General features: G+C 40.7%; 1 long non-coding RNA gene across 6 annotated transcripts; it reads left to right on the top strand.

Moving 5' to 3' along the window:
- The first annotated feature begins 9,898 nt into the window (after window positions 1–9,898).
- Window positions 9,899–15,850, top strand: LOC131247937 (uncharacterized). 6 transcript variants are annotated; one of them, XR_009172099.1, is made up of 4 exons: window positions 9,899–10,044; window positions 10,149–10,246; window positions 11,124–13,725; window positions 15,403–15,850. It is a non-coding gene; the product is annotated as an uncharacterized LOC131247937 (long non-coding RNA). The 6 variants fall into 6 exon arrangements; XR_009172098.1 differs by having other exon boundaries at window positions 15,398–15,850; XR_009172095.1 differs by lacking the exon at window positions 15,403–15,850 and adding an exon at window positions 14,399–14,669 and having other exon boundaries at window positions 11,124–13,623.
- The last annotated feature ends 7,741 nt before the right edge of the window (window positions 15,851–23,591 follow it).

Raw genomic sequence — 23,591 nt, 5'->3', positions numbered from 1 at the left:
TGATATATCTATTTGGTCCATTAATCATGTAGGTATTTGATGTATATATAGCCACCTAATCATAGGCAATGGTGGAGTATATGTAGTATACGTAGTCATCTAATTGTATGAATGTGAAATACGTACAAGGCCACCTAACCGTATGAAATCAAGTGGCATTGATGGTCATTCAATGACGTAGGTTTGTGCTTATCGATATAGATACCGCCACTTGAATCACATATAACTAAGTTGTACACTAACCGAATGTGATGTAGAGTTATATTACCCAAGCTAATGCTATTAAGGTCCTGGATTCTATACGCTGTGATCACTAAACCGTAAATGGTACGATGAAACGTGGCTCTTGGCCCTTAACTATGTAGCACCAAATATGAGCCATTAACTATGTGACGTGTGAAGTGGTTGTAGTATAAGACTTATCATAATTAGTGTAGCCATGTATTCGTGGCCTATGGGCAAGGCCCATTGAGATATATTTCTGGCCCATATGATGAGGCTCATTGTGATGTATTTGAGGCCCATGTGTAGGGCCCACCTATTGTGTATTTGAAGCTCATGGGTCGTGAAGCCTGATGTGGTGTATTCATGGCCCATGAGCCAAGGCCCATTGCGATATGTAGTGCATATATGATACGGCCCAATGTGATGTATATGCGGCCCATGAGTGAGGCCCAATGCGATGAATGTGCGGCCCTTGTGTGAGACCCAAAGCGATGTATCTGAGGACCGATGTGGTGTGATTTCACCATGATGTATGTATTGATATTTATGTGGGCCATTCCTTGGGGACAATGTTGGTTAAATGTCCACATTGTTGAAGCCGATTGTTGAGGCCGGTTATTGATACTGATTATGAGTATGTGACAGCACAGCATTATCATACATGCCCATACGCATCATCTGCATGTTTGTTATGAGATGTGGTTGACCATTGCATATGTCGTTAGACAGATTGTTATGAGACTCCCTGATAGGCGGAGGTTATCTCACATGAGTGCATGGTATGCGCAGGATTGATGCATGACTGTATTGTATGACTCATGCATCTTGCATTGTGTGCCCTAGCGACATCAGGGCCGTAGCCTCCACAGGCATATCGTGGATGGCCAGATGGGACACCGAAAATATTTGGTTCTAGCATACGGGGGTCATAGATGTCCCTGGGTAAAAATTCCTAAACCTTCGAGGCCAGGAGACGCCCCAATGTCGAGACCGAGTGGATACATGAGCTCCCGAGTGCCGAATACCAGGAGGCCGCGTCTTCCACTGTATCGTGGTCGATTGGGAGGGGGTGTGGCCTTACCCGCCCAAGGGTAGGGGGCATTACTAGGCTGAGTTTGACCAGCTCGTAAATGGGTCCGCTATCGACGTGCCGGATAGGTATTGGCAGACTATTGGCCAGGCGGATAGTGAGGTTTCTTACGCTCACTTGGACTGTGCTGCTGGGAGAGAGACAGTGTCATTTGGAGCATATTAGACCCCGGTGATGATCCCAGAGATGGACTGTACTGATATGTGGACTTATTGAGCAGGAGTTGCATACTCATTCATTCACTATTCACTCGGGCTGGTGGTGCGCAACTATTTGTTGTGTGTACCTTCGCAATGCCCAGGATTTCGGTTGGGGCGCGCGACTAACCTGAGATAAGGAGTTTACCACATTGAGTCTGACTATCCAAATTAGGTATGTGACTATTTTGGATAGAAGTCCATTGTGATAGACCCCATAGTCTGCGATACTACGTACTACCATCCCGACTTCACTCCAACATAGTCATTTCATTCGTACCACATATTGCATTGCATCCTCGACATCTGATATTTGGCTCTTTATAACTCCTCATTTACATGCTGATTTATATTGCATACTCTGATATTGTATGACTCATGGACTTGTCAGTATTTTCGATATTGTATAATTATGGCATGACAATATGATGATGATGTGATTACGGATACATGTAATATGGTTATGGCTATGGTATGATTTCCTTGTAGCATATTTATCTTGCCTGCTTGTAGGACACATTGCACACACGTGTGTACTCACTAGGCTTTTTGCCTAAGCCTCCTATTTCCCATTTTTTTTCAGGGTTGAAGTAGCTTGGAAGACTTAGCTTTATCGATGCATTGCATCTATTCTTCGATTTGGCAATGTTGACGTTACGTATCTTTTGTAAAACATTATACTTATAACTATTGGGACTTATGATGGAGAGTGTTGCTTGGTAGTTTGATCATGGATCTTCATGCTCAGGTATTACTATGTACATAAATAATAAAAAAATCAATAAAAAATCTTCCTTGTGGTGCGCCGAACTCGGGACTTGGTTATGGAAGTCGAGTGCCGAATTCGGGGCATCACGGAAGCTGTCCGTCCCCGGGTTTGGGGCGTGACATAGAGAGAGAGAGAGAGTTCCAAATTAAGGAGCTGGATTTTTGAGAAATCCTCTCACCTACCACAACTCGCATCGAAGCCCCGACCTTGCTGCCGTAGAAGCGGCCCATCAGCCATAAAAAAGGTAATTGGCTCAACCCCTTTCTAAATTTTGGGTGTCTTAAGACATGCATGCCTTCTAACATGTAATTTTATCGGCACAGGACTCCGACACACCAACTCGAGGGACCGATACCTTGGGAGCGGCTCCGTAAGCCGTCAAACCATTCTTAGGTGCGGACCATTAGTCTTAGGTGACAAATTATCGAACCTAGGTTAGAATTAATGATTGTGTGTGTAAAATTTACTTTGCATGTTGATTTACAAGGAATTCGTTAGTAGATAATTCATTATAAATATGCCTAAATATGTTTAGAGTGAGAGTTGCTTAATTCCATATCAAACTAGACTAAGTCATTATGATGTTGTCATTTCTCCTTGTTTTCCTTCTCATTATGTGAAATTGAACATGGTTCACCCCCAAGTCTGAAGTAAATTTGGGTAAATTGTACCGTATGTCTCCTATGCAATTAAATTGAGTTAAATGCTTGTGGATTGTTTACATGTATGCTTGAAATTTCTGCAATTAGAAGTAGTTCATGAATTTCTTATGATATTAAGTAGTTGAACCTTATACACATGCATGCTTAAATTTTTTACATTTAGAAGAAATTCGTGATCCTCTTTATATTGTTAGGCAAATTTAAATCCCCTTTATTGGGTTGGCCAGCAAACATCGAAGCTCGTAGTGGCAGCCCCATCGGTAGGGCTATTCAATGGCCAATCTGACCCATTTAGTTCGAGTACGAATAGCTGACAATAGTTGGACTACATGGGACACTCCTCCACATGCCATGTGTTACGCAACTCGCCTGAACAGGGGCAAATTAGCTCACTAGCTGACGAACCACATTTGTTAACCATGTATGGTCACGCCTGCCTGAATCTGAAGCACCTCATACCTTTGAGAGACCATTATTAACCATTAATGATACAATCCCCAAGACTCATGGGCCGGGCATGGTGGAATGGGACACCGTGTTCAAGCTGTCGGCTTACGCTGGGGTGACGAGATTCCCCATAGTGACCAGTGAGCAACCAAGTCTCGGGAGCCGGGCATGGTGGAATAAGACACTGTTTCCGTGATGTCGGCCTACGCTGGGGTGACGAGTCTCCCCGTAGTGACCAGCTAGCATAGGAGGTGATAGGTCTTTGTTTGAATGACACCCGTTAAATTATTCGGCTGATGGTTCCATGCAAGAGTACCGTTCGAACGACTCTGGCATGAATGAAATTGGGTGACGAACCCTTTTTCCTGTATGGTGATTTGGTTATGTGACAAGCTCGCACCTCAAAATTGAGTGATCATACTCGGTGTTTAGGTGACCACCCATACCGAGTTGATCCTCAAACCTTTAGGTATCATGCCTTAACCTTTGAATTATTAATTTATGAGACAAATGGATGATACCTAAATTTAAATTAAGGATCGCAGGCTCAGATCCGCTACGGCTGCCCTGAGCTAAGTGATATGGGTAAGGCTATTGAGTAAATGGAGGTGTTTCAGCTTCCTCAATCTTGCTAAATGAACAGACTTAATTAAATACTCGGCTAACATGAATATTCACGCATTGCATTAGTTAGGTTGGCAACTCGGCAGTCGAGGTTACATTGAGGGAGTGTTTGTTATTTACGATTGTAAGATGAAGTCGCTTGAGAGAGTGTTGTATGGTGAGGGCATGCATCATATCATAATACCATACATGTGCATTAACAAGAGTGTCTAGGAACTGTATGCTCACTTTACTTTTCATTAATTGTATTTATGGAATTGATAACATGTGTAACTTATTGCTAATGAAACCCACTGAGTTGATCACTCACTCCCGCTCTGAGATGGTGTTTTAAAACACCAACCAGACCTCATATTGGATGCAGGTACCACAGAGTCTGATGGACTGAATAAGGCGGTCGTTACATAGTCTATTTTAATTCTATGAATTACTTAAATGCCAGGTAAAATGAACTATAGAACCCTACTTCCGCAAAGCATAAGTGGCACTCAGGATATTAAAAGTCGAGTATCTACTCGACCCTCGAAATTCGAGGTGTTACAGGTGGTATCGGGGGTGTTTTAGCTATGAACGGTAAACGTACATTCATTCGTATCTAAAACTCCCAATGATATTAAGTTTTTCTTTAGTTATAGGACATGCCTGATATTACTTAGAGTTTAAATGACTCTGTCAAACATCATTAATGTGATGGTTCATATTCCAATGGCCTTATATGCCGCATCATTCCCCATAAGAACACTTCCACCATCATATGACTTATACAAATCGAACTAAGTCTTATTCGAGCACATGTGATATGAACATCCTGAATCTAGTATACAAGTGTCTGAGAAACAACTTGTACTTGAAGAGACTGAGAGGAAGTCTTCTTTTGATTTTCTTATACTACATTCGTTGATTCACCTATGTTCCATTTTTCTTTGCTTTTCAAGCCATCCTTACGTGTTTGGTAGTCTCTCTTGAAGTACCCCTTTATGCTGCAATAAGAGCATCCGTGCTTTGTCAGATCAAGATTCCTCCACGGATCACCCACATCCTTGACTGCCTTTTACAACTAGCCCTTTCGCTTAAGAGTCCTCATCTCGTTAAAAATGGGCATCACAGTGATTTCTTCAAGCTTCACTTTATTTTTCCCATACAATAGAGTAGTAACGAGATAGTCGTATGACAGGGGAAACGATGATGGAAGTAGCATCACTTTATCTTCTTCCTTACCGTCTCTCCAAGCCTTATCAACTCTTTATGGACCTTTGAAAACGTGTTCATGTGCTTAAGGAAATCCAATCGTTCCTTCAATTTCAGCCTAAAAAGTTATTTTTCACAAACAACTTATTTGGTAGGGACTTGGACATAACAATTCTTCTAGCTTCTTCCACGTCTCTAGGGGAGATTCCCCATCCATGACATTGTACATAACTTCATTCGACAGACATTAGACGAATGGTGCTCATAGCTTTCTTCCTAAGATCGCTTCAGTTATCATCCAACATATTCTTAAGTTTTATTTTCAACAATGCCTTGCTCAACCCTTATAAAACTAAAATATCATTGACATTCCACTACCATGAACTAAAATTATTCTTCCTATCAAATTTTTGTATATTGAATTTTGATTCTGACATCTTTGTTAAATCCTGAACGTCCAACCTAATACTTTGATACCACTATATTGGAGTAACTGGCTCCTTATTACACCACAACAATGTAAACTCGTGCCACAACAAACTCAGATCAACCCTAGGTATTAGCATTTAAATCTAACATCATTGTTAATCCGTACGCTTTACAGAAGCACAATAAATAAAGATAAAACAATATAATAAAACAAATAATGAAAACAAAGGTAAAGAATTACAAACACAATATATTTTAATGTGAAAAACCCATCTGGAAAAAAACCACGGCACAAAACGATAGAGATATCAATTATAATCAAAACCTCAGAGCTTATAGACTTACATTATTTGATTACAGATATACTCGATCTCCTCTTGTTATACACAACCCTTTGAGAAATCCTTTTCAAGCTCTTATAAGTGATAGAAACCCCTCCAACCTTGCAAACCCTTGCCCTGAGAGAAAACACTTATAATAGAATAAAAGCCCTAATCTCGGATCAGGCTAAATAACCCGATTCGCACAACTTTGAGTAATAGATTTAGTCGGACCAAGTCAAACTGATGAGTTTTTCAGTTGAACCGAAATCGACCAAAACTTCATAATAAGCAACCATAGAATTCACCTAATTTTTTGTTGGACCAAAGTAGACCTCGGTCAAACAAAAAAAAAAATTGTAATCTATGCCCAACAACTTGGCAAAATCTAAGGTACCTTGCACAACAGTTACATATGTATTAAATCATCTTGTCTGTAAAACTTGAGATTCGACATAGTAGTCACCGAACATGGGGAATTATGTTCCATAAATCTTAGTGTCGTAATGAGCCATAATCGGCACAAATGCTTAGAACACGTCGCTGGACATTTCTCTTTGAGATGTGCAATCATTGTATAAGAATGGACTAACTTAGATCAAAATGGAAGGTCTCCACTATTGGGAACTAGCTTTGTGTTAGTTGTGCCTTTAACCCTTACCTTATACCAGAGTGTGAATGTGACATGGACATGAGATTCCGATACAACCTTTGTACATTTACACTAGCGGAGCAATTTTTAATTCAATAGTTTGGGAGTCCATTGGCCCAAGCTATAATCACTTAATCATAGACTTTATATCTTTATGCCCGAGGATGTGTAAGGTCTCATATCTTGATTTGGCTTTTAAGGGATGTTTGTTTTTTTTAAATTACAAATGTAAATAGGGGTAAATAGTCCATAATTATTTTAAAGGATGTTTGTTTTAGAGAAAATATCTTAATAATTATACCTCGAAAATGGTGCCATAAAAAGCATCAAACCGAAAAGGCCTTGGGTATTGTTAAAAATTCACGGTTCCCACCATAATGAATATATGTGATTTACACTGGCCATCCATTTTACCATCTCATTATGGGGCATGAGTCTAAAAATAAGGTAGATTGGAAGCTCAAGTGGACCATACCACAGGAAACATGGGTTAATGACGTCCACCATTCAAAATTGAAACCTTTGTAGGGCACACAAGAATGTGTATGTATCATCCAACCCATTTATAAGATTATACTAACACGTATGAATGATATACATAAATATCAACTTATCCAAAACCTTTGTGGCCTCGATGAAGTTTTCAACATTAGGAGTTCAATTCCCATCCTTTCCTATGATATGGTCTACTTGAGCTTTTAGATCTGCCTTGCATAATAGATGGATAGCATGGATATGATACAAACATTAGGGTGGTCACCATGATTTTTATATTTATATGTGGAAATTGTACAAATTTGGATTCATTAATTAACGCACGGGCCAATAAGTGATCAACTGATATTACCATGAGACTTATTTATATCTAAGATTTGATTACATGAGAGAATCATTATGTCCGCATGCCTTGTCTACTTACTAAGTGTGGCTGGCTAAAGTGGGGCTGCCCTTAGGTAAAATCCACCCCAATCATCATGTGAGTCACCCTATTTTAACAGTGGGGTTTAAAAATCTACACAATCTTTAATTCAGGTGAGCCATTCCAAGGAAATATGTGATCCTGAAAGAGTTGTAGTGGATGACTTCACTGAAAAAGTCCCCCCCCCCCCAGACCAACTTGATGCATGTGTTATATCTCCACTCTATCCATCCGTTTTGCATGCTTATTTTAGGACATTGGCCCCAAAACAAACCAGATCCAAATCTAGGGTGAACCACACCATAGGAAACAATGGCAATTAAACGCCTTAAAAACTTCTTAAGGCCCATTGTACCACTTATTTGTCATGACACATTAAAATTAAGCTATGTAACTTAAAAATCAAGCCCATCCATAATACTGGAGACCCCATATGGAGTGAAACAGTTTAGAAGGTAAGTGTCACCCTTACACTATTTTTAGGGCCCGTTTGGACGGGTGGATTGGACGGGATTGAATGGTATTAGAGTGGATGGCATGGATTTCAAGGCAATGATGGTGTTGTCAGTGGATTGTCTTAAGATCCATGGGTTTGCTATATCAAGTCTGCTTGGCACGCCCGGCCAATCTTGGGATTAAACCTCCCCATCCCTTCCAATCACTTGAACCAAACAAGTCCCAGGCATATTTGAACGGATTAGGGTGGATTGGATGGGATTTAAAGGTAACGATGGTGTTGACAGTGAATTGTCTAAAGATTCATGGGATTGCTATATCCCGGGATCATGGTTGGGTTGGTTTTTCATCTGCCGACCTGAGCTGAACCGCCTCATCCGTGAATGACTTTTCCGTGAAGTAATAGATAAACGTTGGTTATGATGTGAGGCCATCCTTTACTTTGGTGGTGAAGACTCTATATGATGCACCTTGATATATATATAATTACTTTATCCACGCAATCCATCGATTTTTCTACTTCATCTTGGGCATGAAGTCAAAATTAAAGCTGCTCCAGAGTTCAAGTCAACCACACCACGTAAAAAATTGATAAGAAGCTTTCAACATGCGCTCAATTTCCATTGATTCCTGTAGTGTTGTGCACTTGAGTTTTGAATGTGCTTCAATTTTAGTCTATTGTCTTAAGATGATTGGCCAAAACAGATGGACAGCATGGATCAAACACATCCATCGTAGTGGACCCCACAAAGTCTTCACCACCGGGTAAAGGGTGGTTAGTGCCTCACCATAGCAAACCAAGACTAACAGTGTGTTTGTTTTAAAAATACATCACGGTAGGGCACATCTGAATCACAAATAAGGCTTATTGTGCTGCATCTGATGTAGGAAGTGGATTTCACGTACATAACACGGGTGGGGCCTACCTACACCGGTTAATGGACCATACCGTAAACCCGTCTGGTGCGCTGGAGATGGGTGAGCTACTTGAGATTTGAATCTGCCTGTTTATTGGGACCATACGCTAAAATAATCTGGAAATACTGATGGACGGCGTGGATATACAACACAAACATGAAGATGGGCCCACGGTAGGGAAACAGATGGGGGTTGCGTGGTATGACATACACCGACCTTGGTGGTGTGTTCTCAGTGTGCCTCGCTACCATGTATCTGTTATATCCGTACCGTCCATCCATTTTGCAAGATAATTTTAAGATATTAAACCAAAATGAAGCAGATGCAAACCCCAAGTGGACCATCTCACGTAAAACAGTTGGCATTGAACCATTAAAAATTTCCTGAGACCAGGGAAGTTTTGAATCAAACTGATATTTTTGTTTTACCTTAATTCAGGTATGTGTTACCCCATGAACACCCTATAAACAGGTTCCATGGCAAATAAACATCAAGGTGCGCCATGGGTTTCAATGATGCTCATCATTGTTCCCGCTACTTTATGTGGTGTGGTCCACTTGATCGTTAAAACCGCCTCATGTTGCACTTGCTAACATAAAATGGTCTATAAAAATGTATGGACGGTGTGGATATAACAAATACATCATTGCGAGGCCAAAAAAACTTTGCCACGTCAAAACACCGTTGAGGTCGGTGGTGTGTCGCACCACGCAATTTACTTCCCGGGAAAGTAACGTGTTACACGCGTAACACGTAATCCGCTCCCGTTCTCCATAAATAGAGGACCAAAGGCCCCATCCTCTCTCACGCTTTTGTTTGGCTGAAACTCGTGGAAATCTTGCGCCTTCTCTTTACGCGACTCGACTCCGCAGAAAGCTCTCTGCTTTCTGTTTTTTCTTCGCCTTCTGCGGCAGATGCTCTCTTGTTTCTGTTTTCTCTACGCCTTATGCCGCAGACGCTCTTCAGTTTTTTCTTCGCCTTCTGCGGCAGATCTGCCGGCAGATCCGGCAGACCTTCCTTGGATGATCTCCCTACAAGGTCTCTTCGCCTTCTGCGGTAGATCTTCTCGGATCGTCTCTTAGATTTCCTACAAGGCGACTTCTCTCTCTAGCTATTCATGGTGCCGTGATTTTGCTAGGCATCAAGAGGTATAATCTTGAAACCCTAGATTAAAATATCATGCATATTTTCCGTTTTATTTTCTTTGTATATATCCTTGAGAGATCTCAAAATTTCATCCCTTCGATTGTAGATGGTCTCTTTGGATTTCCTATGAGACGAATCCTTTACTTGACTTCGATTTGCTAGAGTTTTTGGGGCTTTTTCACGGTGTGGTGGTTTTATGCAGAGGTATGATATAAAAACACTAGCACTTGAGAATCTATTTCATCTATTTATTTTTATATATACTGTACCAAATCTTTGGCCAATATCAGCTGTCAGTACGCTGCTGCATCTTTTTCCTGTTCATTGTCTTTTGCCAAATCATCAGGAAGAAATCTCTCCTTCTTGTAAAATTTCTAAACTTGAACTTTAGATTTTAATCTTGCATCATTTTCTATCTACTTCATACGAAATCGCTGTTTCTGTATTTTTTTCAATGTTGAAGGCTTAAACTGTATTTTTCTTTGATTTTTAATTGTTTTTATTGGAGGATTTCTATCTTTTGATTTGTCTTATTATAAGGATTTTCATTCGTATATCAGACTTCCTGTCAATTGTATGATAATACTGCCCATTTTGAAAATTGGTTCCGTGTACCATATCACTCACCACCAATACAGGTCGTATCACCCTTGTATCAAGCGGGCGATACATCAAACCATGTTGGTAATACATATCTGATGAAATTTCTTATTTGCTTTTGCCTGCTTTTGAGGCATCGAAGCTGTGCATCCGGTGGGCCACATGCATATGCCTTTCAATGTTACACCTCAAAATATGTGAGCCTCCTGTGTGATGAGTTGATTTATCCTCATCTTTTATAGGCATAGTGGAGTTTACCAGATGCATGGTCTGGATCTTCTATACACATGCAAGATTTGCATCGTGGCCTCCCATGGCTTGACTCCTGCTTCTACTTGATTATGCATTCTCTTAGCTGTTTTAACGATTACTCATGCTTCTCTAATACTAGATTTGTTTATAGATTACCAAAATCATGTGTCATGGTTATCTGGTGCTCTGCATTCTGGCCGGTCTCATCCCTTATTGATTCCTTCTGCAGGTATTTTCTGCACCCAATTACCTCTGTGAAGGTAGTAGATATGCTGAAGAGTTGGAATCAATCTTCCAAGGGTTTTCTTGGGGGTGCTTGATGAGGCTCATGGGAGTATTCTCTTCCTTTCTCTATGTTCTTCTATAGATTAGAAATATTTAGTGGGGTTCTTTTTTCCTGTGTTGTAGGGGGCTTTTAAGATTTGTTTATGATCCTTGAAGTGTGGGAGAAAGAAAGATGAATGAGATAATGTATGATCTTGTAGCTAGGGTGGTGCCTTTGCGGGTGCGCTTGCGGGCCAACCCATCTAATCTCAATAAAATTTCTTTCTTTTTGTGCGGGGAGGGTTTTTTCTCAGGGCTCTCTTTTTTTGCCTTGGGCCCTCTCCTGTGTGGTGTCTTTTTTTTTTTTTAGTGCCCTTTTCACTTTTTTACTCTTTCCGTCTCCCCTGAACATCTGATTTAGGGCATGTTCTGGCGTTCCCAGTTTCTGAAGTTGACTGGATGCCTTGCTGCCAAATTGCAGTTGAAAATCCTAACAGAACATCCCTGTTCAAATTTCAACTATCACTTGGGCTGGGGAGGTGGGAAAACACAATCCTCTATTACTATTGGTCTATTTTCTGCACTGTCCAAACATTAATCACATATCTTGAGGCTTTGGAAGGCTTTCCAAAGCTGGGTTTGGGGATTTGCCCAAAGGCTCCCTTTTCTGCTTGCACTTCAAGTTTCATCACTCAGCTGCATAGATCACACATAGCAACGGCATTCAACAGCTGCAAGCCTAAAAGTTCATCCCTGTTATCGGAATCCAACCAATCAAATTCACTGTTCCAATCATAAGCATCAGGCATGACATTCACTCTTATAATCATAAGCTTCAGGTATGGCAGCCATCTGGTTGCATCGTTTTCTATTATGATGGGGATTTTGTTGGTTTTTCGGCCTAGCATTCAATCATTCGCATTGACAGGAGCCAATGCAGTACAATATTATACATGCACATATCCTTTTATAGGAAATTTGAATCATATAATGGCTGAGGATCATTTGGATGCATGGAAAGCTCCACTTGAGATATTGGTGTTCATGTCAAAGGGATTATTTTTTTGTTTGACTGCAACATTGCCAATGCACGATGGCTTCAATTTAGATGGGATGTCCTTCTCCACATTTTAATTCCTGTTCCAGGAGTGGAGTTTGTGATGCAGTTCACATGCTCTCTATGCTGCATACCTACTGCAGATGTAACACGATGGTTTGTGGCCTGGACTTTGAGAGCATGCTCACATTAGTTGGCTGATTTCTTACGTGGCCTGGATCTTGTGCACTTGTTCTATAGGCACATGCATAGGTGGGCCGCACCTCTTCGCGTGTTTCTGGGTACACTCTTCAGCGAAAAAGGATTCTCAGGAGGTTGCTTCCAAAGGCAAATCCTCCACATCCATCGGCACCCTCATCCATGCATCTAAATACTTCTTGAGGCACATGCCCATGAGTAAATCCTTAATATATGAACATCTTGATTGTAAGTGAGCTTTCCATGCTACTAATGACCCATAATTTTCATGTTGTTTCTAATCTTTTAGCTACCATTCAATCTAACCGAATTATTATTACCATGCACATGAATCATGAATCATTTAGTTGGCTTCTCAATCCACAAATGAATTGAATCGTGGGTGTGCAGTTTAATCATGGTGAAGTGGTAGGAATAAATGATGCTTGGTATTCATAATGATGGAGTTGCCATCAAATTGCAGTTTCATCTCTTTCATCCAATTTGAAAGCTGAACAATTTGTGAATGCTAAGAACATTACATATTCTATTTTATCAGAACTATAATTGCAATTCAGTTAGACAGTGCATCTGATTGCACCAGCATAGTGCAGTATTTGGAGGCATTTTCATAAAATCATTTATACCAGACTTTGCCCATAAACAATGATACTTTGTGGATGCGTTAGTTGCCATTTGTTACCACATAATCACTACAAGAACTTTGATATGGTAGAAGGGTTCCATCTCCTTTGTTAGCTTGTGGTTGCTGGCATTTATCTGTATCTGTGGCATTTGCCACTTATGATTATGTGGTTTCTTTAAGCAGTGATTTCTATTGTTGGGTGTATTTGTGCAGTTCAGTATCCCTATTTAATTGAGGTTAGGTGTTTCTAGTTGTTGTTAGTTACTTTTAAAGTTTTGGAGCATCTTGTCTCTTCCGTGGATGGTTGAACATGTGGAAAGAATCTGGAAGAAAATGGTGAACTTGTTAAATGATACTGAAGTGATTCTTCTATCAGCGGTTGGTGAATCAAGGGAAGCTGTGGTAGCTCCTGGATGGACATTAAGAAGCCATTCGCCAGAATAATGTCGTTGATCAACAATGCGGACACATCTGTCTGAAGACTCTTTGTATTTCACAACTGCCTCCCTCTCTGCGCGGCTGCATCTCTCCCTACCTGCATATCTGGCTGCCTACCTGCATCTTGATGAGTAGATCCACAAAAAGGTGAAGAATAGTCTAAGAGTCCCGTGAGCATGGTTCTGATTTGGTTACCCTGTCCAAACCCTTGCTGACTTGGACATATCATTTAAGTCGCTTGAGGCTTGGGTGAGTTAGTCGTTAGTCAGCCAAGTACCGTGTGACTCGGTGATATATAATATAATTTCATTTTTCCTTTTTTTTTATCTTATTCCTTTAAAAAAAAAAAATTTACCACATTTTTTCCCCATTTCTATTTTTTATATATATTTTTTGGAGTTCTCCTGAGAAAAAACCTGACAAATTGGTATATCAGAGCTGGTTTTCTGAAGTACTTCTAAAATTGAGCGTAAGTCTTTTCTTTCTCTCTTTTATTGCTAGGCATAGATGTGTTCTATTTATTGTTCTTTTATTTACCGAAAAGAACATTGTTGTTTTCAAGTAAATATGTGAAGAAAAAGAAGTGAAGATATGTGAAAAATTGATTTTTTAATAATATTCTGTGAATGTTAAAGCTATTTAAGTGGTTTTCTTCATTAAACGTCCGGAGAGAGATCAAGGGTTTTCAGTCCTTTAGCACACGAATTTCTTAAACTAAAAAAATGTTTTTTTTGTTTTTTTTTTTTTTGTTTTTAACATACCTATTAAGCACAACAAGTTGATATTAGTGCAGTTTTAGGTATCATTTGTTATTCTTTAAAAGTTTTCTATATAAACTGTGTGTGTGTGTAATTTGAGAAAAAGGGCATGGCTTGCTCTTGAGTCCTAAAACCATGCTCATAAGAGTCACTTCTCAATTCAGTTTTTGCAATTGATTGCCGTGGTGAGTGGAATGGCCCACCGAATAACTTTTGAAGGTTGTGAATGTCAGTTCAATGACGGACAATTTGGCACGGGAAGGAGCAGAAAAAAGAAGAGCTTGAGATTCAAGATTGATGTTAGATAATAACTATGTAGAGTTGTATACTTGTATGGCCATGCCTTTGCAGGTGCGCTTGCGGGCTGGTTGGTCCATTTGAATAAAGTTCATATTTTTTTGAGTGGGGAGGGCCTTTTCAGGCAGTTTTCTTGCCTGGGCCCTTCTCTGGGTGTATCATTCCCCCCCCCCCCCCCCCTGCTGTTCTGAGTTCCAGTAAGCTTCCCATGAGTTTTTGGGGTAATGTGCGTGCAGGGGTCTCGCTGAGCACAGACAATCTTTATATTTTCACCAATCACCTGATGCAAATCTGAGCAAATGCATCCGTCAATTTCCCATGAACTGTTGTGCAAGTGTTTTCAAGTATAACGATGGTTTGGCAACTTGTCTCCGTATGCCTTTGGTTTGATGATTGTGACTGCTCAAGTCAATTACAAGTGTAGTTTTTACGTGTAGGATTATAATTTACTATTATTCAGACTCAAGAGATGTGGCTGTTCTGTTACCATCAATTTTGCTTCTTTTACTGCTTGCTGATGCATCACATTCAAGCAAATTGTGTAATTCTCCCCAAAATATTGTGAGAGATTGGTTCAAAAGCAGAGATCTCCCAAGAATGATGCTGTTTGCGGACATGGCCTTACCATGGGGATTTTTACATTTCCCCACGGATTGTAAGATGCTGATTCTATTGTTTAAGGAATGCTCCCATCTTCACTTTTAAGTTTTAATGGGGGCTTATATTTTCCTTTTCTGTTTTCTGTCTTTGCTTCATCACATAATGTCAATCATTGTGTTTTTGAAGAATTCGGATATTTGGTTGAATGCCCGAGATACACGTGATTTGTTACTGTTTTCGTTCAACTACGTTGTCTGTGCTCTTAGTGCAGGTAATGTTGATGCTAAAAATTGCTGGAGAATTGACGGCTTGGCTGCTGCGCTGTGGGGGGTCAGAGTATCACTCTCTTACATAGTCATTGTTGAAGATGAAAGAAGAACAAGAGTGTTGATGGTTTTGATCATTATCGGCACTCAGTCAGTACCACAACTAGATCCTGGAGATGCCCATGTACTTGGTTTGGACGGCTTCAGGGGTAAAAGTGGTATCAGTTTTGGAGAATGGTGCATTGAAGCCTGTGCAAGAAATTGACAGATGCTACAGAACAGTAAGTAGCCGGATTCTTCCTTATCACCTTCCCTCTCTCTTCTCTGTGAATACGTCATCTTCCACCTTTACCGGATAGTAATATTTCTTGTTGGCTTAGTATTTTGAAAGATTCTGAGTAGGCAACTCTTACCTGACTTTTTCAAACAACTTTTGAAGATCCTTTTCTCAAAGCTAGTGGACTCCATGGTTGATTTCGGGTTGGCACTCGGCCTGAATACATGCGTGGATCATAACTGTGAAATATAAGCTTCTGTACAATGGATGCTTGAAATTATAATTGACGCGAAATAAGCCACGTGGTTGATGGGTGGTCAGGATGAACCCAGTTTTGTATGAGAGCAACCGGTGACACATGGTTTTACGCTCGTACTGAATTCAAACCATGTTCTTTTGAGCTGCCAAGCCATTTAACTCTGACACCGGTGTCAGACCTGTTTCAACCATATATGGACAAGAATGGGCTGGCCTCAGCCCTGCGATCTAAAATATCATTGCCTGCGTAGAGCATTTTGTAGGACACTAGGTGGGGCCCACTGTCTCCAACTTGTCTGGCCAATTTGCTAGATTATGTTAGGACATGGGCCTAAAAATGATACAGATCCAAAACTCAAGTGGGCCTCGCGATAGGAAACAGGGATGATTGAACGTATGGATGACAGAAATAAACATCACGGGAGGTTTCAACTATAGGCATTTTCACCACTTAACTATAGTGCGGCCCACTTGAGTTTTGCATCTGCCTCATTTTTGTGCCCATCTCCCATCACGGTTTGGCGAACAGACCCACGAGGTGGGTGAATTTCTCACAAACTTCACCGCCAAAGCAAGATGATTATTTACCAAGTATTGAGTAAACACTAGAGGTGGGCATCGAGTTGGACCGGATTGGGTCCAACTTGACTCGATTTGATTTTTCAAGAACCTGACCCGAACTTGATTCGATCTGGGATGAGTCCAGCAGGGCTGACTCGATCCGATCCGAATCCTTGCTTGCCTGACCCGAACTGAGTTTATTTACCAAGTATTGAGTAAACAGTAGAGGTGGGCATTGAGTCGGATCGGATTGGGTCCAACTCGACTCAATCCGATTTTTCAAGAACCTGACCCGAACTTGATTCAATCTGGGATTGAGTCCAGCAGGGCTGACTCGATCTAATCCGAATCCTTGCTGGCCTGACCTGAACCGAGTCTAATTAGGTTTGGGAAACCACATCGAGTTGGATCGAGTTGAGTCTGTCCAGTTGATTCGGACAAGGCTAAATCAAGATAGGGAGAGAGGGAGAGAAATGAGGAGAGAAAGAAGGAGATGTGGGAAACTAAGAGAGAAGGGAAATTGGGAGAGAAAGGAGGAGAGATGGGTGGGTGTGGCTTCTCTTTCGGGTAGAGAAAGAGAGGTTAGTGTTCATTCGGTTCGAGACGGGTAGAGAGATGGGTAGTAAAAAATAAAAAAATATATGTAAAAAACTTATATATAGGATCTGATCCGATTTCGGATTGGATCGGTCCGGATTGACCACGATCCGATGTATGGTTGGATTTGAGTGGGGTCCTACTTGATTTGCACCGATCCATGCCTTTGGTTCGGTCCGGATCGGGTCAGATTCGCCTGGTTGAGTCGGATTCTGCCCGCTCTAGTAAACACTATGGGCCTGCGGTGATGTATGTCTTATCAATCCGTCCATCTGTTTTACCAGCTCATTTTAGGGCAATTGAAGCATATCCAAAGATCAAGTGGACCACACCACAGAAAGCAAGTGAACCCTTCATCCATGCCTTGAATAAGTTAAATGACAAATAAACATCACTGTGGGCCCTTGGAAGGTTGAAACTCCCAATATTTCCTGTGGTGTAGTCCACTTGAGCTTTGGAGTGTTTCAATTTGAGCCCATGCCCCAAAATAATTTGTGAAAATGGATGAGCGGTGTGGATAAGACATACATTTACGGTGGTTGTGCTCGACCTCAGCGAATGAGGCAATGCATGGCTGATATCTATGCTTGTTTGCCTCCATCCATTGCTGGGCTGCATGGCCGATATCTATGTTTGTCTGCTTCCATCCGCTGCCGGTCTGCATGGCTGATATCTATGCTGGTCTGCTGTATATTGGGTAGGAAGCCCTTCCTCAATTGATCTCCAATTACACTGGGGTTTGCTTTTCAATGCCTGAGCTTGCTTGACGGTTTGGTTGGGTATTTATCTGTGCCTTTGATGTGACTGGCCCACCCTGCATTGTACCGCTGAGATCTTTCCCAAGAATTCCTGTAATTTGACAGTACCCCTTTTCCTCTTTTGAAGTTTTTGCGCGAGCACGATGGAAAAAAGCCAAGGTTATCCTGGAAGCTGGCTCCGCCCAAAACCAGTCCACTGGTCAGGAATGCTTCAAAATTGATCTTCCACATGCTTGACCTTTAAATGGGCCCCACTAGTACCGAGTGACACCTGCCATGGAGTTGGCTTGGCATAGTTTCGGGGGACGTTGCTCTCAGCCAACCGATCAAATCTCTTTGCCCTTTGGAGTTCAATGGACTTGGTTTAATCTCTCCCGCTGGAACGATGATAAATTGGATCTTTAGCTCAAATAGGATAGAGCGCTTGTGAAATGAAGAGAGACCCTTCTCTTCTTTACAAGAGGATGGTGGTTCGAATCCACCAAGGTCCCTATAATATTTCTCTAATATGACGCCGTTGCAAAAGGTTTACTTTCATTTCGATGAAACAGGGTTGAGCTCGTGGAACTGAAATGCGGCTGGCTTTATTTGATGATAAGGTTCTCTCTTCCTGCGCGGCTAGGGCTGAAAGTCGGGCGGGTTGGGTTGGTGCTCAACCCTAACCCAACCCAAGGTTCCTATACCTCAACCCTAACCCAACCCAACCCAACCTCGGGTTGGAAATTCTCAACCCAAGCCCAGCCCAAGCGGGCTCAGTCAGGTTAGTCGGGTTGGTCGGGTGGATACATACTAGTATTTTCGTTATTACATTTGTCTATTATATTTCAATACACACTTATTTTTTGTATATATGATTTATTAATTATATATGTAGTTATTTATGGTAAAGAATTTCATTTTTTTTCTAAACAAACAAGCTAAAATATAAGACTACTCCCTTAAAAGACGTTGTGTGGCATGCAATCTATATGTACCAATGAAACTTGACGGCACTAGAATTTCTTGTGCCTTCAACACCGATGATCTACACTCAATTATAATTTATAAGTAACTTACATATTGATCGGGTTCGGTTGGGTCGGGCCCGACCCAAGTTTTATCGTGTTGGTGTTTGTATAGCCCAAGTTTGAGATCGGACTCGATACATCCTACCCGAGCCCAACCCAATGTCGGGTCGGTCACGGGTCAGTCTGGTTGAACCCGCCCAACTTTCAGCCCTATGCGCGGCATGTCATCCCTCGTCTCTCTCTCCAATATTGAGAATTCCGTCATCCCCGAATAGTCTCTCTTCAATATTCTCTCTCTCGAATTCCGTCATCCCCTAATCTTGTCCTGCTGAGACTCTGTACATTATGATCTTGCTTGCAGTTTTGCACCCGCAGGGCACGTGGTTCAGCAATCCGAACTGTCAAAATATGGACTGGTGCATTTAACCGGAAAGCATGATGGGTGGCCAGAAAGTAGGTGGTTAAGGAAGCCAATATCAACAACCCACAATTAAAAAAAGAGGGCCAGAAGCTTCTGTTTCCATGACTCAGTACAGGTTCTGTTTTAACAATGAGACAATGGATGAGTGCCCATCTGGTGTGTGTGTAAAAAAAAAAAAACATCTGGGCATTTCAGCTCATCTTATCATTGGATGATCGAACTAGAACTGAAACACCGAAGTTTACACATAAAAAACCTCTCTGATTTCACTTTTAGGGCCGTTTTGCAACGTGGCTTTTATATGCTGAGGAATCTAGTGGATTTTACAACCTGTGGAATTTGAAGGATTTTGATTGTCTGAAATTGAAGTCCTGACAGATCCCTCTGAATACACACCGCCAAAATAGCCCTTGGTGTTTTTTGGAGCTCTGATTGCATTTCCCTGAACCATCAGCTCCTAGAAACAGAATTTCACAATGCCTAAGACGCCCCTGTCATTTAGAATCTTTCCTCTCTCTATGGGAGTTCTTCTCATGCCTAGAGGACCCATTGTTTGTTTGAACCTGAATACGGTGTCCATAACACTAGACAATTTCTCTTGCAGAAAGTTCAACTGATTACTCCATTGTTCTTGTCGGTGAAGGGGGAACATTCTTACAGCAATGATTCAGGCAAAAAAGAAGGCTGAGATTTTGGTTTTTCTTCTATTTGATAAATTCAGTATATATGCTTTTCACAATCTTAGTTCTTGTATTCTAACTGTTTATCATATTTCTTTTATGATTTACATGACAACTGTATTTAAATGTGAAGGCAAGTGGCTTGTCTTCAATCCATGATCTTTTCCCCCAATATAGATTATATCTAATAGATAACTTTTTTTTTCTTCTATATAAATGGAGATTATTACATTCTAATTCCTTCCCGATACCTCCCAAGGAAAATAAAATCCTGAATTGAATCCCACTTATTGGTAACTGGTCCCTGGAATACAGTGAAGCCTAGAACTTTCTTGTTGATCACGAAGACTTGGTATGAAGAAGGATATTTCACAAAAAAGGAATGGAAAACAGCAAAGATAATTTCTCTATCAATCTTATTTACTGAGAAGGCTCATGAACATCTCTCTTTTGCATTTTGATGTAGAGAGGGTCTTGGACAGTTACTTGGCCCTGGTCGACGACAGAAGTGAGCCGGACCGTTCGACCTTAAATCAGGCGTATCTTGAAATCCGGAATGAGTTATCAGATGTAAAATATATGATTTTGGGGTAGTAGAACGAGCTACTTTAGCCAACCAACCCCGCTACGCCGGGTTGCGCAAGCCGGATTTAAGGTCTGATGGTCCGGCTCACTTTTGTTGTCAACTGGGCCTTTTTTGATCCATCTTGGCCATGTAACTGTCTGCGACCCTGTCTACATCACATTTGCATCCCTTGATCAATTCCAAGAATAATAATATGAAAGAAGAAATTGATGGGAATTCAAATGCTGCAACAAAAATACAAGTACGAAATCACTGCGACTAGATTTATGGCTCTAACTTACAGCTGTATGGACATATTCCACACATGGAGCAGAGGCCCCTTCTAGCAGATCCATTCCAAAAGAACTCCAAATACAAGAAGGATTTTGCATGTAATCTGATTACTTACAAGCACACAGTAGAACTCCTATGCATCTGATTGTTTACTGTTCCAAATAAGTCGATTATAATCTTCTATTCCTTATCCACATGTGATGTAACAAATCTGTATTTTGGATTGTTTGGCTACTAGGAATTTACAAGTTGCTAAAGAATTTATTTTCTGGAAACAAATTCTATATGAGAAACTGATTTTGTCAGTGATATTTGGCAACTGGGAATGAAATTCTGTGGAATCTAGGTTTGAGAAACTGTGTTTTTGGCGCTTTGAATTCATTCCCTTTTTATAAAACAAATTAAAAAAACTAATAGGAGTGAATTCATTCCTCACGAATCTGCCCAAAATTTTAAAAACTGGCCTTCTTGTCAAACTCATTCCGATTGACAACCCATTTCTTAATTTTCCCAACTAAAGAATTCATTATCTTGCATTGTACTTTTCCTGATTGCCAAATGAGCCTCGGTTAGAATTTCAGATCATATGATATCGTTTTTCTTATCTTTGCCGGAGATAACAACTAAAAAGGAATCTAAAAATCAAATAACAAATAATTAAATCTGAGTAAGCTTGATGTGATTTATAGTTAGTAAAATGCTCATTTGGGTAAATGTTCACTCACTTAAGGCATGTTCTGTTAGAATTTGTGCTGCGGAATCACACAGATATGGATCTAGGATAACAATCCGAGAGCACCAAGCCATCACAAGAGAACACAATGATTTAACGTGTAAAAATCCTTGTGGAAAAAAAAACTTTGGCACAAAGCGACAGATTTTCACTATGAAAATAGAAATTACAAAGAGAGAGGATTTACCCGATTCGAATAACCTCGAATCTCACCTTTGCTACACTCTTTGATAACCCTAAAACCCTTTTAAAAACCCTTGGAATACCTCTAAGAAGCCTTAACATACTTTAGAAAGGTCCTAGGGACCCCTATTTATAGTTCAGGAAACTTCACTTACACACCGACTTTGGAAAAGTCCAGAAACCGCTTCAAATTTACGCAGTCTGCGTAACCTTCGACTAGTTGAGCCAGGGCTTTGACTGGTCGAAGGACCTTTTGACTGATTGAGCCTGTCCCTCGACTGGTCGAGCGTCCCAGAAATCCAAATACATAGTTGCTGGACTTCGAATCGAACGGGCTTCAACCAGTTGAAGGGACCTTTGACTAGTCGAGCCAGTCCCTCGACTGGTTGAGCAACGCAGAAGATTTAAGACATCTTCCAACAACATGTTTGGGTGCCACTTAGAAATGAAGTTATATTATTTTAATTAATCATAATTATATGTTAGAGATCATGATTGTGGGTTATCAAGAATATTTTTAATCTTTAGGGCGTGTTTGGCAGCAACAAATATCATGAAATAAAATTTTGTACCAAGTTAGACTACCGATTAATTATGAAATTTCATGATATTTGGTCCAACCGAGCGGTCTTGAATTTTTGCACCCAATTAGACTAATTAAACATGAAATATCATAACGTTTAGTATATCCAAATGCATATTTACCAAGCAGAATATGATACATGCTTACAATCAACTAAATGGGATGAACTCATTTCTAAGTGGTGCCCAAACAGTCCCTTAGGTAAATTAATTCCTAAGGGACATTTGTTTGGGTAATGTGCACTCACTCAGCTGACTATCGATCAGTTCCAGGGAACATTCCATCTTCCATCCTTGGCAATGTGACCATGATTGGTGACTCGATCAGGTAGCTGAGTAACTGGACTCAACTAGATTTCGATCAAAGTCACCTAGGGAGCTTGCTCATTTGTCCATCGGTTGTGCATCAACAAGATGAGTCCTAAGTCAATGTGATGACCCAGCACACTCAACCTGAGTCACAATGGGTTTTATAAAAAGTTCATTTGAGTAGGATGTTTCAAACTCACAACCCCCCTTTAATGAAATAGACATTTAAGGGGCGTTTGGATCATGAGTTATACATAAGCTAGATCCCTCAAGTAGTTTATCTTAGTTTCTGCTTATTTAGCATATAAGTACGTTTGGTAAATAACATACTTATCAACCAAAATTTAAAAAAGTTTGTTTGGTTTCTAACATTACATGGTCTACCCTTAATTCAACCATGCATCATGTGGGCCCAACTTTTGATGTAGATTGTTCATTATGTTGGGCCCACCTTGGCCTTGTTTTCAATGTGAATCGTCAATCATGTGGGGCCTACTTTCAATGTGAACCATCCACCTTGCAAGGCGCATATTCGATGTAGGCTATACATGCCTACATCATGTGGGGCCCACCTTAAATGTGGGCTGTCCATCATGTGGGCCTGCCTTTAATGTGGACCATCCATCATGCAAGGCCCAACCACAAACATTGATGTAGAGCGAGTGCGGACAGTTTCATGGCCAAGATAGAACAGAAAAGGCCCGGTTGACGACAAAAGTGATCCAAACCGTCAGACCTTAGATCGGGCGTATCTCGCAATCTGGAATGAGTTATTGGGTGTAAAATATACGCTTTTGGGGTAGAACAAACTACTTTAGCCACCCGACAACAATTATTCATTGCTGGGCTTCCGAGTTCTCTAAGAAGTACCTCTTGCCTCCTAAACATGTTTTTGCTCCCTACTTGGGATGTATCAAATAACCAAACACAATTATATTTAAAAATAGGAATTAATCATCTACATGCTCA

Source organism: Magnolia sinica, chromosome 6 (assembly GCF_029962835.1).
Source record: "Magnolia sinica isolate HGM2019 chromosome 6, MsV1, whole genome shotgun sequence".
Taxonomy (NCBI): domain Eukaryota; kingdom Viridiplantae; phylum Streptophyta; class Magnoliopsida; order Magnoliales; family Magnoliaceae; genus Magnolia; species Magnolia sinica.
The sequence above is the reverse complement of the archived record's forward strand: the minus strand, read 5'-3'. Positions and strand labels throughout refer to the sequence as shown.